This window comes from Rhincodon typus, unplaced genomic scaffold, assembly GCF_021869965.1.
Source record: "Rhincodon typus isolate 14 unplaced genomic scaffold, sRhiTyp1.1 hic_rhity00000828, whole genome shotgun sequence".
NCBI lineage: Eukaryota > Metazoa > Chordata > Chondrichthyes > Orectolobiformes > Rhincodontidae > Rhincodon > Rhincodon typus.
In genome coordinates, this window is record NW_025966466.1 from 31,974 (window position 1) to 43,495 (window position 11,522).

The window sequence follows — 11,522 nt, forward strand, 5'->3', positions numbered from 1 at the left end:
CTTAATTATCCTGTTGTGCCAAGCACTAAAATATGATCCAAGGGCTCTTCGTTAGGGACTGACTCTTCATTCATCCCGAGTACTGTTAGTATGTAGCCCACTGTATGCAACAAATACTGACCTGATTTTTAATAGTTTCTGCTGACAAATCTGAAATATTTATAGAATGAGTAAATCATTTCTGCAACTTTGCCATTTCTCTGCCTATTGTGACCTTTTCGAACATTTTTGGAAGTTGTAAGATGAGATCCATTTTCTCACCTGAGGCAGGGGTTCCCTTTCTCTCACCAGTTGCTGGGCTATCTTTGTCACTTTCTTCTCTGGTCTGGTTTTATCGCTGGGTTGTCCTTAAAGTTTTTCACCTGCTGCTCCCACTTGCTGCTGGATATATCTTTCAGCTTTTGTCGGGTCATTCAACTCACTGTGGGGTCTCTTCACTGGTACAACCATCTAATTTTGTCACACACTGCCTCAAAAGAGTTTAGGGTGCACTACTCTATGATTGAAATACAGCTAGTATCTGAGGACTTGTAAAGTCATCTTTTATTGATATTATACTAACTATATACATTTCAGCTTTGCAGTGGCTCCTTTCTGAAAGTCTCCCCATCATCATGTGGTCATGACATTTTCATTGGCATGGCTTCTTATGTAATGTTCAGGAGTTAATGTTAAAGCTAACCCCTTACTCCACACTTCTAAGCCATTAAAATGGATCCGAAGAGCTGTCCAAGTGAGATGACTCAATTTACATTTAAATAAGTGAAAACCACCTGAGAAAGGCACACACTTCCATGTCCCAAGAAAGCAAACCTCACGCCATTTCTCTTTCACACAGTAATGCATCCTAAATATTTTCTAAGACATCTCACAACAACAACAGAGGGTGGCACTTGAACCATCTGGGCTGCACTGGGTAGATTCATGGCACCAACCCATCTTCTTGGTATTATTCCAACCTACTGATACTGAATGAGGAAAGATGCCCACATGATGTTTTCAGCAGAAGATAAGCTCAGTACTAACAAACATAATAGGTTTATTACATATTACTTAATAGCTAGTTGCATTACACCTGAATACATGATAGTCTCTTGTGAGATCTTACAGTCTACTTAAGATTCATTACACATTACTGCTACTGAAACATTCTGGCACAAAACTATCAAAAATTGGTTAGGTGCCCCCAGAAACAGTTCTTTATGTCCTGATGGGAATTGATTAACCAGCAAATTCTGCTACTTATTGCAGAATCAAACACAAACACAAAATGTTTGCAACTGTTCCGGTCTTTTTTTAATGTTTCATGAGATGATAACATCGCTGCGTAGGTGAGCATTTATTGCCCATCCCTAATCACCGAGAGGGCAGTTAAGAGTCAATCACATTGCTGTGGGTCTGGAGTCACATGTAGGCCAGACCAAGTCAGGATGGCAGTTTCCTTCCCTAAAGGGCATTAGTGAACCAAATGGGTTTTCCCAACAATTGACAATGGATTCATGGCCATCATCAGACTTCTAATTCCAGATTTTTGATGGTGTGATTTGACCCAAGTTCCCAGAACATTTCCTGGGTCTCTGGAATAACAGTCCAGTGATAAGGCCACTTGGCCATTACCTCCCCTTATATCATTTTTACAAACTCCCTTTTACTCACATCTATGTTTTGGTAAAGAATTGGCAGACTGTGGATACCGACCAAGCAAAGTGAATTGTGAGAAAGTACACTGAAATGTACTCTGATCATCTAATCCCAACTACGACTCCAAGATTAGAGACTTTGCGAAGCAGAGGTTCAAGTATTTTCCAATGCATTTATAAATGTGCAAGATACACAGTGTAATGCTGTTTCTGTTAATCCCTTTAAAAACAAACAGCACTGACACCTGACTGAAATTGAGGATATACTGATAAACGTTCCCACAGATGGTAAAATATTCAAAGATAATACAGATTTCAGTCATGTTGAGAGTAAAATAATTGCATACATCAAAGAAACTGAGCTGGTCAGCATTGAATTGAATGAATTATTTTGCTAACTAAATATTGGAGAGTTTCAGGTCTGCTCTTCTCAGAGCAGTTGTTCTTTTAAAGTCCTTTGAAGCATTTTCAAAAGAAATTAGGAGCATTCATGGCAAACTAAGTCGATTATGCTTCATTGATAAAAGTGGGCTGATGAGGTCAAAAGATCCCGTGCTCTTAAATCTTAAAGCGTTTAAGTTATTATAAATAAAGGGTTCACTAATAACATTGGTGGTCCGATAGCTTGAGAAAAGTAGCATTTCATTCTCAACCAGCAGGTCATGAGTTCACTGGGATTCCCATTCATTTTGCTCCTTTGCTTGTAAGAGTTTTTCAGTTCTCAATCTGGACTACTAGATGCAGTAAAATGCGGATGCAGTTAAATGCAGAAGAGATTGTACCTTGACAGAAGGATAAAAAAAACTAATGTTGCTTGACTTATTCCTTCTGGTTGATCAAACAAGATTATGGGCACAGATCATGGAGTAATCTTGAGTCAAACTATCCTGTTAGTAGGAGGTTTTGTTATGGATAGGCAGGAATAATGAATATGAATTTAAGTGTACACGGATGTTGGTTTTCAATATTGCAGTATATTTTGGCAGATCAGTTGCATAAGTTAGCCCAGGTTTATAATGTCTGACTGTAATACTTTCTGATTGCAACACAACACTGCGCACAACCCCCTTCATCTGGAACAATTTATCAGGCTAATTACAGTGCTGTTCATACATACACACCATGAAAGGGTTTAGTGTCTTTTCAAGTTCATAGTGCGATAGCCTTTCTATGTAAGGTCATCAACATAAGTTCAGTATAATACAAACAAAATTCACAACCAAAAACAATGAATATCCTTCAGCGGAAAACCAAAAAATAATATTAGAGCGCTAAATCAAATCTATGTTCATTTGACACTGAGAGTCATCATGACCTGGAAGGCACTGCCTGAATGAGTGGTGAAAGCAAATTTAATGGTCACGTTCGGAATGGGAGAATTCGAGATGTTGGATAATGAACAGTACAGCACAGAAGGCCATAATTCAGCCAATAGAATCTGTATCGCATCTTTTTAAATACAATTCAGTTAGTTCACTGCTCTGTCTTTTTGCAATAATCCAGCATTTTCTTTGCTCCTTCTAATATTTATTCAATTCCGTTCTGAAGGTTACTGCGGAATCTGTAACCATCACCCTGTCAAGCAGTACATTCCAAACTCTAACCACTCCTTGTCAAGAAAATTGTTTCTCATGTCACCTCAGGTTCATTTCCCAGTCCCAGCCCACATCTGTGCCCCTGTTATGGTCTCTTCAGTCAATTAAAGTAATTTACCTTTATTTGTTCTATTTGAACCATTCATAATTTTAAACACTCTTTTCAAATCTCTTCTCAATATTCTCTGCTTTGAGGTGAACAATCCCAACTTCTCCAGTCAGCTCCACCCATCTTCCCTAGAACTATTTTAGCAAAGCTTTTCTGTACCCTCTCCAAAGCCTCATTGTCTGTCCTAAAGTGTGGTGCCAAAAACTTGATACAATCCCTCTGGTTGGAATTGCCCTACTGTTTAACATAGATTTAGCATTACCTCATAGCCTTAATAGTCTTTACATCAATTTACAAAGCCCTGAACCCCAGAAATTTTACAAACTGGTTGGTTAATCTCTCTCACCACCTTCAAAGATTTACACCTCCAGGCATTTGTTCTTGTTCATAGATCATAGAATCCCTGACAGTGTGGAAACAGGCCATTCAGCCCAACAAGCCCATCCCCCTAATCTGCACATCCTTAAAAACTGCAGGCAATTTCCCATGGCCAATCCACCTAACCTGCACATCTTTGGACTGTGGGAGGAAACCAGAGCACCTGGAGCAAACCCACACAGACACAGGGAGAACGTGCAAGCTCCACACAGACAGTCACCCAAGGGTGGAATCGAACCCAGGTCCCTGGTGCTGTGAGGTAGCAGTGCTAACCACTGAGCCACCATGCCTGCTTTAAAATTATAGATTGTATTTGCTTTCCCAGTGCTTCCTTCCAAAACATCACTGCACACATTGCTGTGATGAATTTAATCTATGTCAACAGTTCTGGATGCCATGTTATTGGAAAGATGTGAACGGATTGGAGACAGCACAGAAGTGATTTACCAAAAGAATACCAGGGATGAGAAAGTTCAGTTATGAGCACAGATTTGAAAGGTTGGGACTGTTGTCCTTGGAGAGAAGGAAGCTAAGAGGAGATCTGATAGATGGTTTTGAAATCATGAGCAGACTGGATAAAGTAGATAGGGAGAAATTGTTCCTAGTCATAAAGGGATCAAGAATGAGTGGGCATAGATTTAAAGAGACTTTCAAAAGGAGCAAACGTGATGTGAGAAAATACTTTTTCACACAGCGAACAGTTAGAATATGGAATGCTCTGCCTGGAAATGTGACGGGGCAGCTTCAACTGAGGCACTCTAGAATGCGTTGGATGATTATTTGGATAGATACACTGTACAAAGGTATGGGGGAGTAGAGCAGGCAATTGGCCCCAGGTAGTGATGTTTGTTTGGAGACCTGAAACAGGCATGATGGGCCGAATGGACCCCTTCTGCCCATGACACGTCTGTGATTCTGTCGTTTTGAATGGTGGCAATTTAGGCAAAGGGGAGGTGCAACGAGACCTGGGAGTCACAATGGAACAGTCACTGAAGATTGGCATGCAGGTGCAGCAGGCAGTGAAGAAAGCTAATGGCATTCTGGCTTTCGCAGCGTAACAATTTGAGTAAAGGAGTAGGGATGTCTTGCTGCAGTTACACAAGGCCTTGGTGAGACCATACCTTCAGTATTGTGTGCAGTTTTGGTCTCCTAGTCTGAGGAAGGACATTCTTGTTATTGAGGGAGTCCAGCAAAGGTTCACCAGACTGATTCCCAGGAAGGCAGGACTGACATATGAAGAAAGACTGGATTGACTGGACTTGTACTCACTGGAATTTAGAAGAATGAGGGAGGATCTCATAGAAACATATAAAATCCTGATGGGACTGGACAGGCTAGATGGGGGAAGAATGTTCCCGATATTGGGGGAAATCCAGAGCTAGTAGCCACAGTCTAAGAATAAGGGGTAAACCATTCAGGACTGAGATGACAAAGAATTTCTTCACTCAAAGAGTTGTGAACCTGTGGAATTCTCTCCCACAGAAAGCTGTTGGGGCCAGTTCATTAGATATATTCAAGAGGGAGCGGGACGTGGCCCGTGCGGCTAAAGAGATCAGGTGGTATGGAGAGAAAGCAGGAATGAGATACTGAAATTGTACAATCAGCCACGACCATATTGAATGGTGGAGCAGGCTCGGAGGGCTGAATGGCCAACTCCTGCTCCTACATTTCTATGTTTCTATATTTCCAGCAATGTGTGTCCTCCTGAAGTTCATTGCTACCCTCCTCTCCATTCACTATGTCTCCAAGTTTTGAATCATCTGCCAATTTGAAAACTGTGCCTTGTCCCTTGAATCCATGTTATTAACGTATATCAAAACTTGGTGTAGTGCTAGGACCAGAAAGGCTGAGGGGAGATTGAAAGAGTCTGGGGGGATACTGGCAGTGTCGGAGAGGAGAGATCAGAGGAGCTGGGGCAGGGAGATCGACTGAGTTGTGGGCAGGGAGTGGGACAGTGTCTGGTCAGGAATAGTTGGTGAAACAGGGGCATTGGAACCTGCAATGAAATAAAAAGGCATTTATCTCCTGGATCTAGCTAACCCTACCTCCCTTTAGCCAAACAGCCATTTAGCCACTCTCTGAGCCCTGGAAAGTTCAGCCAACTCAAGATAAATTTAAAATAGGGGTTAATTCTGAGGTACAGTGTTTCATTATAAATTTGAAATCGCCAACTTGTGAATGGGTTGTCCACCATCATTAACACCAGAAGTCAGCCCTTTAGAGATGGATTCAGGACAGGATTCCAGATTTTAAACTTTTAATAACCTAACCAACCTAAAACCATCCATTTTTGTTGGGGAAAGGGGGAAAATAAAAGTAGAAAAGTCCCCTCATCATTCTAAATGTTTCCCTACCACATTAAACGGACTTTTTTTGTATTCATTCATGTGGGTATCACAGTCCAGGCCAGCATTCATTACTCATCTCTAAAAGTCAACCACATATCTGTGGGTCTGGAGTCACATGTAGATCAGATCAGGTAAGGACAGCAGTTTCCTTCCCAAAAGGACATCTGTGAACCGGAAGGGTGACAATTAACAATGATTTCATGGTCATCATTACATACTTAATTCCAGACTTTTATTCAATTCAAATTCCACTATCTGCCATGGCAGGATTTGAACCTAGGTCCCCAGAACATTGCCTGGATCTCTGGATCAACAGGCCACTGTCTTCCAATTAAACTGAATGTTCTGTAACATAGAAACAGGAACAGGAGTAGGCCACTCTGCACCTCAAGCCTGTTCCTTCATTTAATTAGATCATGGCTGATCTTTGGCCTAACTCCATATATCCACCTAAAATTGCTATGTCAACCTTTGCTGCTCTTATTATCTCCCAGCCCTTTGGGACCACTTCTGTACCTTAGGAGCCCTTTACCACCACAATTTCTACTCGTACTTCCCTCAGCCATCAAGAATGCACCCTATCCAGACCAGGTGACATATGCATCCCAATTATCGCTGCCCCTTCATAATGCCTCCACCTAATCAGTTTTCATCTCACCCAATAGTCCAACAACCTCCTCATTTACTTTGCTGGCTTTGGAAAAGTTTCTGACCCTGGTAAACATTGGAGAGAAATATTTGAAGGTGAAAAAATTAACAGGCATACAAAGGAAGAGCCATTTGTCCATATTACATAGCTCGACCATAGAGCCAGCACTTGTACAATGGGTTGAATGGTCTACTCTGTGTTGTATCATGCTATGCATGGAAAAGAAAACATCTACCTTGTGCCACTCCAGCACAGAAAAATAAAAATTAATGTTTCAAATTGCTTCAGGTGACCAGAATCTCAATGAACTATTTCTCACCAATCTTTAGAAGTGACTGCTAAAAGTGCAACTAGAATTATTACTTTGATTCCTCTTTGTTCCTTCCTATATTCCCTTCTTTACAAGTTGAGGGCAGCCACTGTACTATCTGTTGTCGCAGAGCAGTAACGGTGCTGTCCCTGGTGAGTCAATTCAACATGTTGTCCCCAAGCTTGAATTCCGGACCACATGCTGTGTAGCCAACACATTTCCTGTTTACTGATCACGGGTTTCTGAGCAGTCGTCGAGCAGCTCTTAAAAATTGCTTGCACTGACGTGTACTTCCCAAAGTGCAGAGAAACACATTATGGAGCACAGACAAAAAGACACTTTCTCTCTGAGGTGCTGCCTGGGATTATCCTGATATCAGTTACTGCTCCGAAACGGATTACGTTTGTCATTTCAAATAATTTATACAGGGAAGAGATACAGTATCACAAACTAGAATAGTATGTAAAGAAATAAAACAAACAAATCCTTCAGTGCTGATTTGAAAATGTCATGTTTGAAATACTTTCATTTTGAGCAGCTGATAACCCTGCTATGTGTTTCCAGTAATTGATTATATTTAATTATATAATGCAATTAGCTTTGTCAAGTGGAATAACCTGACATTTTCTAAAGGACAGAAATATGTTCTCATTTGCAGAAGTCATTTTGGGTTGATGGTGAATATTAAGTGTTTCAGATTGATTATGAATATTGAGTGTTTGGGGTTGATGAAGAATATTGAGTGTTTCAGGTTGATGGTGAATATTGAGTGTTTTTAGGTTTGATGGTGAATATTGAGTGTTTTAGGTTGATGGTGTATATCAATTGTTTCGGGTTGATTGTAAATATTGAGTGTTTTTAGGTTTGATGGTGAATATTGAGTGTTTTAGGTTGACGGTGAATATTAGTGTTTTGGCTCAGGGTTTAGAAGCTATCATTTCTAATTTACATAAACAACTTACTTTCAGAAATTCAATGCATCATGGCCAAGATTTTCAGGTGATACCACAGTAGGACGAGTTGGAGGGAGGGAGCTCAGAAACTTCGGTATCGAAGAAATTAACAGTTATGTCACTGGGCTAGTAATCCAGAAAACAGGGTGGAGGATCTGGATTTAAGATCTTATCATGGCCACTGGGGACTTGAAACTCTATCTATCAGTAAATAGTAAATTCAAAAGCCACAATCAGTAATGGTGACAATAGGCAAAATCATATAAGGGTCAGATGGTCAGACTTGTAGCAGAACGAGATGAGTCTGGTGAGGCTCATTCCATCATTTACACTTTTTACAAGCAGCATGGTGAGTTTCTTGCTAGGAAGTGATGAGTTGCCAGCTTGGGGTAGATTATAGTTTGATAAATGCTTTGTTGTCAGCCCAACACACCTCTTCATAATCAGTTTCCTATCTTACCAAGTTTCGCAAACAAGGTAGACATTGAGTAAACTCAACATGGAAACCAGAGTGTATACTTGGTGGATTCAGCTTACTGCCACACATGCCCCACTCCATGAGCACTGGCATCATTTGCCAACTCCTCATGACCATCGTGGCATCTCTCTGATCTACATGCTGGCTGCTCAGGAAGCAGACACTTGCATTGCAGGACACACAGGCAACCAGCATTGAAAAGCCACAGCACAGACAGTCTGCAGGGACAGGCACCCAGCTCAAGGAATGGACCAGGCTGCATCTCAGGGCTGCTGACTTGCTCTCTTAGTGCTCACTCACTCAGCACCTACCTGCATGCTCACAGCATCCCTGCCTTAGCTTGCCTTACTGTGCCTGCCTGCTCATTGGCACTTCAGCAAGGTCCAAAGGGTTTCACTATGACTGTTTTGAGATGCTCTATAGCACAGACACAAAGGCTACTTCTCAGTAGGGATCTATCCAGGAGGACTGGGGGGCTTGGACTGCTTGGACACATTCAGATGCATATCAATGCTCTAAAGGGTCCTGCCATTTACTGTGTACTTTCCTCTTGCATTTGACCTACGAAATGCATCACCTCACACTTGTCTGCATTAAATTCCATCTGCTGTTTCTCCACCCAACTTTCTAGTTGATCTATATCCTACTGGTCCTTTGATAACCTTCCTCACTATCCACAACTCCACCAATTTTCATGTCATCTACAAGTCTACTAATCAGACCACCTACATTTTCAAGTAATTATATTATTGCAAACAACAGAGGTCCCAGCACTGATCCTTGGGGAACATACTGATCACAGAACTCCAGTCAGAAAAACACCCCTCAACAACTACCCTCTGTCTTTTATGATCAAGACAAGTTTGTATCCAATTTGCCAACTTACCTTGGATACCATGCGACTTAATATTCTCGACCAGCTTACCATGTGGGACCTTGTCAAATACATTAGTAAAGTCCTTGTAGACAACATCCACTGCCCCACCCTCAATCATCTTTGTCACTTTCTCAAAGAACACAATCAAGTTTGTGAGCCATGATCTCTCCTGCACGAAGCCATGCTGACCATCCCTAATAAATCCATTTTTTTTCAAATGCAAATAAATCCTGTACCTGAGAATCTTTTTCAGTAATTTTCCTACCATTGATGTAAGGCTCACTGACCTATAATTTCCTGGATTATCTATGCAGCCCTTCTTGAACAAATGAGCAACACTGGTTATTCTCTGGTCATCTAGCACTTTGCCTATGGCTAAAGAGGATACAAAGATCTTTGTCAAGGCCCAGCAATCTCTCTCTCTCTATCTCTCTCTCACACACACTTCCTGCAGCATTCTGGGATAGATCCCATCAGGCCCTGGGGACTTAACTACCTTATTGTTTTTCAAGACACCCAAACCCACTACTTCACCCACTTCCTCTGACTCCATGCATAAATTCCCTCCTGTGTCCTTGAAGGGACCTCCGCTTTCACCAGCTACCCTCTTGATCCTTATATATGTATAAAATGTCTTGGGATTCTCTTAATCCTACTTTCCAAGGACATTTTGTGGCCTCTTCAAGCCCTCCGAATTTCTTATTTAAGTTCTTTCCTGCTTCTTTTATATTTCCTCAAGGGCCTTGTTTGATTTCAGTTTCGTAAACGTTATATTCCTTTTTATTTTTTATTATTTATTATTTTTATTATTTCATTATTTACCATTCTCTAGATGTGACATGCTACAAGAAAATGGCTTGGACAACATGCAGGGTGGGCAGAGTCAGTGTCACCTGGATGGGTGAAAACAGGGAATCCACATTTGCTGGATAGTAGGACACAGAAAGAACAAATACAGGAAGCAGCGTTTTGCAACCCCCAACGATATTTAATTTGCCACGACTTCATCATCCATTTGCTATTCATGCAGAATGAAGATGTTTAGGGTCAGATGCTCATCAAGGGACATTTGCACGATGCTAATGGTGCCAGTCAATTGAACTTGGGCATCTCCGTAGTGACGTTAGCAGCTATGATAAAAGGCCGATGCTGTCTGAAAGTGAACCATTATTCATGTAACTTCTAAAGGTCCTGTGTGCACCACGCACCATTGATTCATCATTTGTCATGCAACTGGTATGATGGTCTGTAGGGAACACAGTGAGAAGGTGAGCGTTTGGTGTGGGTCTGGGGTAGGAAGGGTGTCGGAGTGCTGCAGGCTCTCCCTTCTCGATGACATGTGGTGGTCACTCAGCAGCACCTTCACCTTCAAACCGCTGCACAGCTGGAGCTGAAAGTAGATGGATGGTGGACAAATGTCCTTAGTTATCAGTATGCTGCCTGTCTCACTGCATGGAGCTGCAGGGGTATGCCACCGATGTCTGTTCTGAGATGTAAGAACTTCTTTCGCTCCTTGTGTTCCCAATCTAAATCATTTCCAACAACAACTGTGCATCCAGCCATGAGTGGGATGTTGGTCACTGTGGCTGCCTCTGATGAAGGCAAAGTGGATGCAGGAGGACCATTGACGACGACAAGCTCAGGAGCAGTAGCAAGCTACCATGGAGGACAAGAAGCACACAGCTCAGGGAGGTTTGCAGACACAGAGCTCCTCAGGATGCAGAAAGACCAGAGGTGTTCAGCCCTTAATCCATTTCCTGTAGCTGTATCATCTCAGGCTCCATATTCCTCCAGACACTGTGATGGAAGTGTGCCGGACCCTGGAGCAGGAGCTGAGGGCTGCAGGGCATGGGAGACCATCCTCTACCAGTGGCTGTGAAGGTCAGTGCAATGCTGAACTGGCTCAATGCTGAACTGGCTCCTTCGACGGACTAACAGGTGACCTGTGTGGCATCGCTCATTTACGCTCCCCACAAATGTATCAGGACAGTGACAGATGCCAGCTGTGCAGGATCACACTGGATCATTTTGTTCGCCCACAATGAGGTTAGTGCTGTAGCCTGGGCAGTGGGATTTGGGAACATAGCTGGGCTCCCCCCGGTATAGGGTGCCATCGACTGTACAGAGAAGGCACTGACAGGCCTGTTTCACAACACTGCGGAATTACTCAACAGGAAGGAGTTCC

General features: G+C 42.2%; 1 non-coding gene across 1 annotated transcript; it reads right to left on the bottom strand.

The window, feature by feature from the left end:
• Positions 1-7,941: 7,941 nt before the first annotated feature.
• LOC125481086 lies at positions 7,942-8,018 on the bottom strand. The gene has a single exon (XR_007261197.1). It is a non-coding gene; the product is annotated as a small nucleolar RNA SNORD36 (small nucleolar RNA).
• Between the last annotated feature and the right edge of the window lie 3,504 nt (positions 8,019-11,522).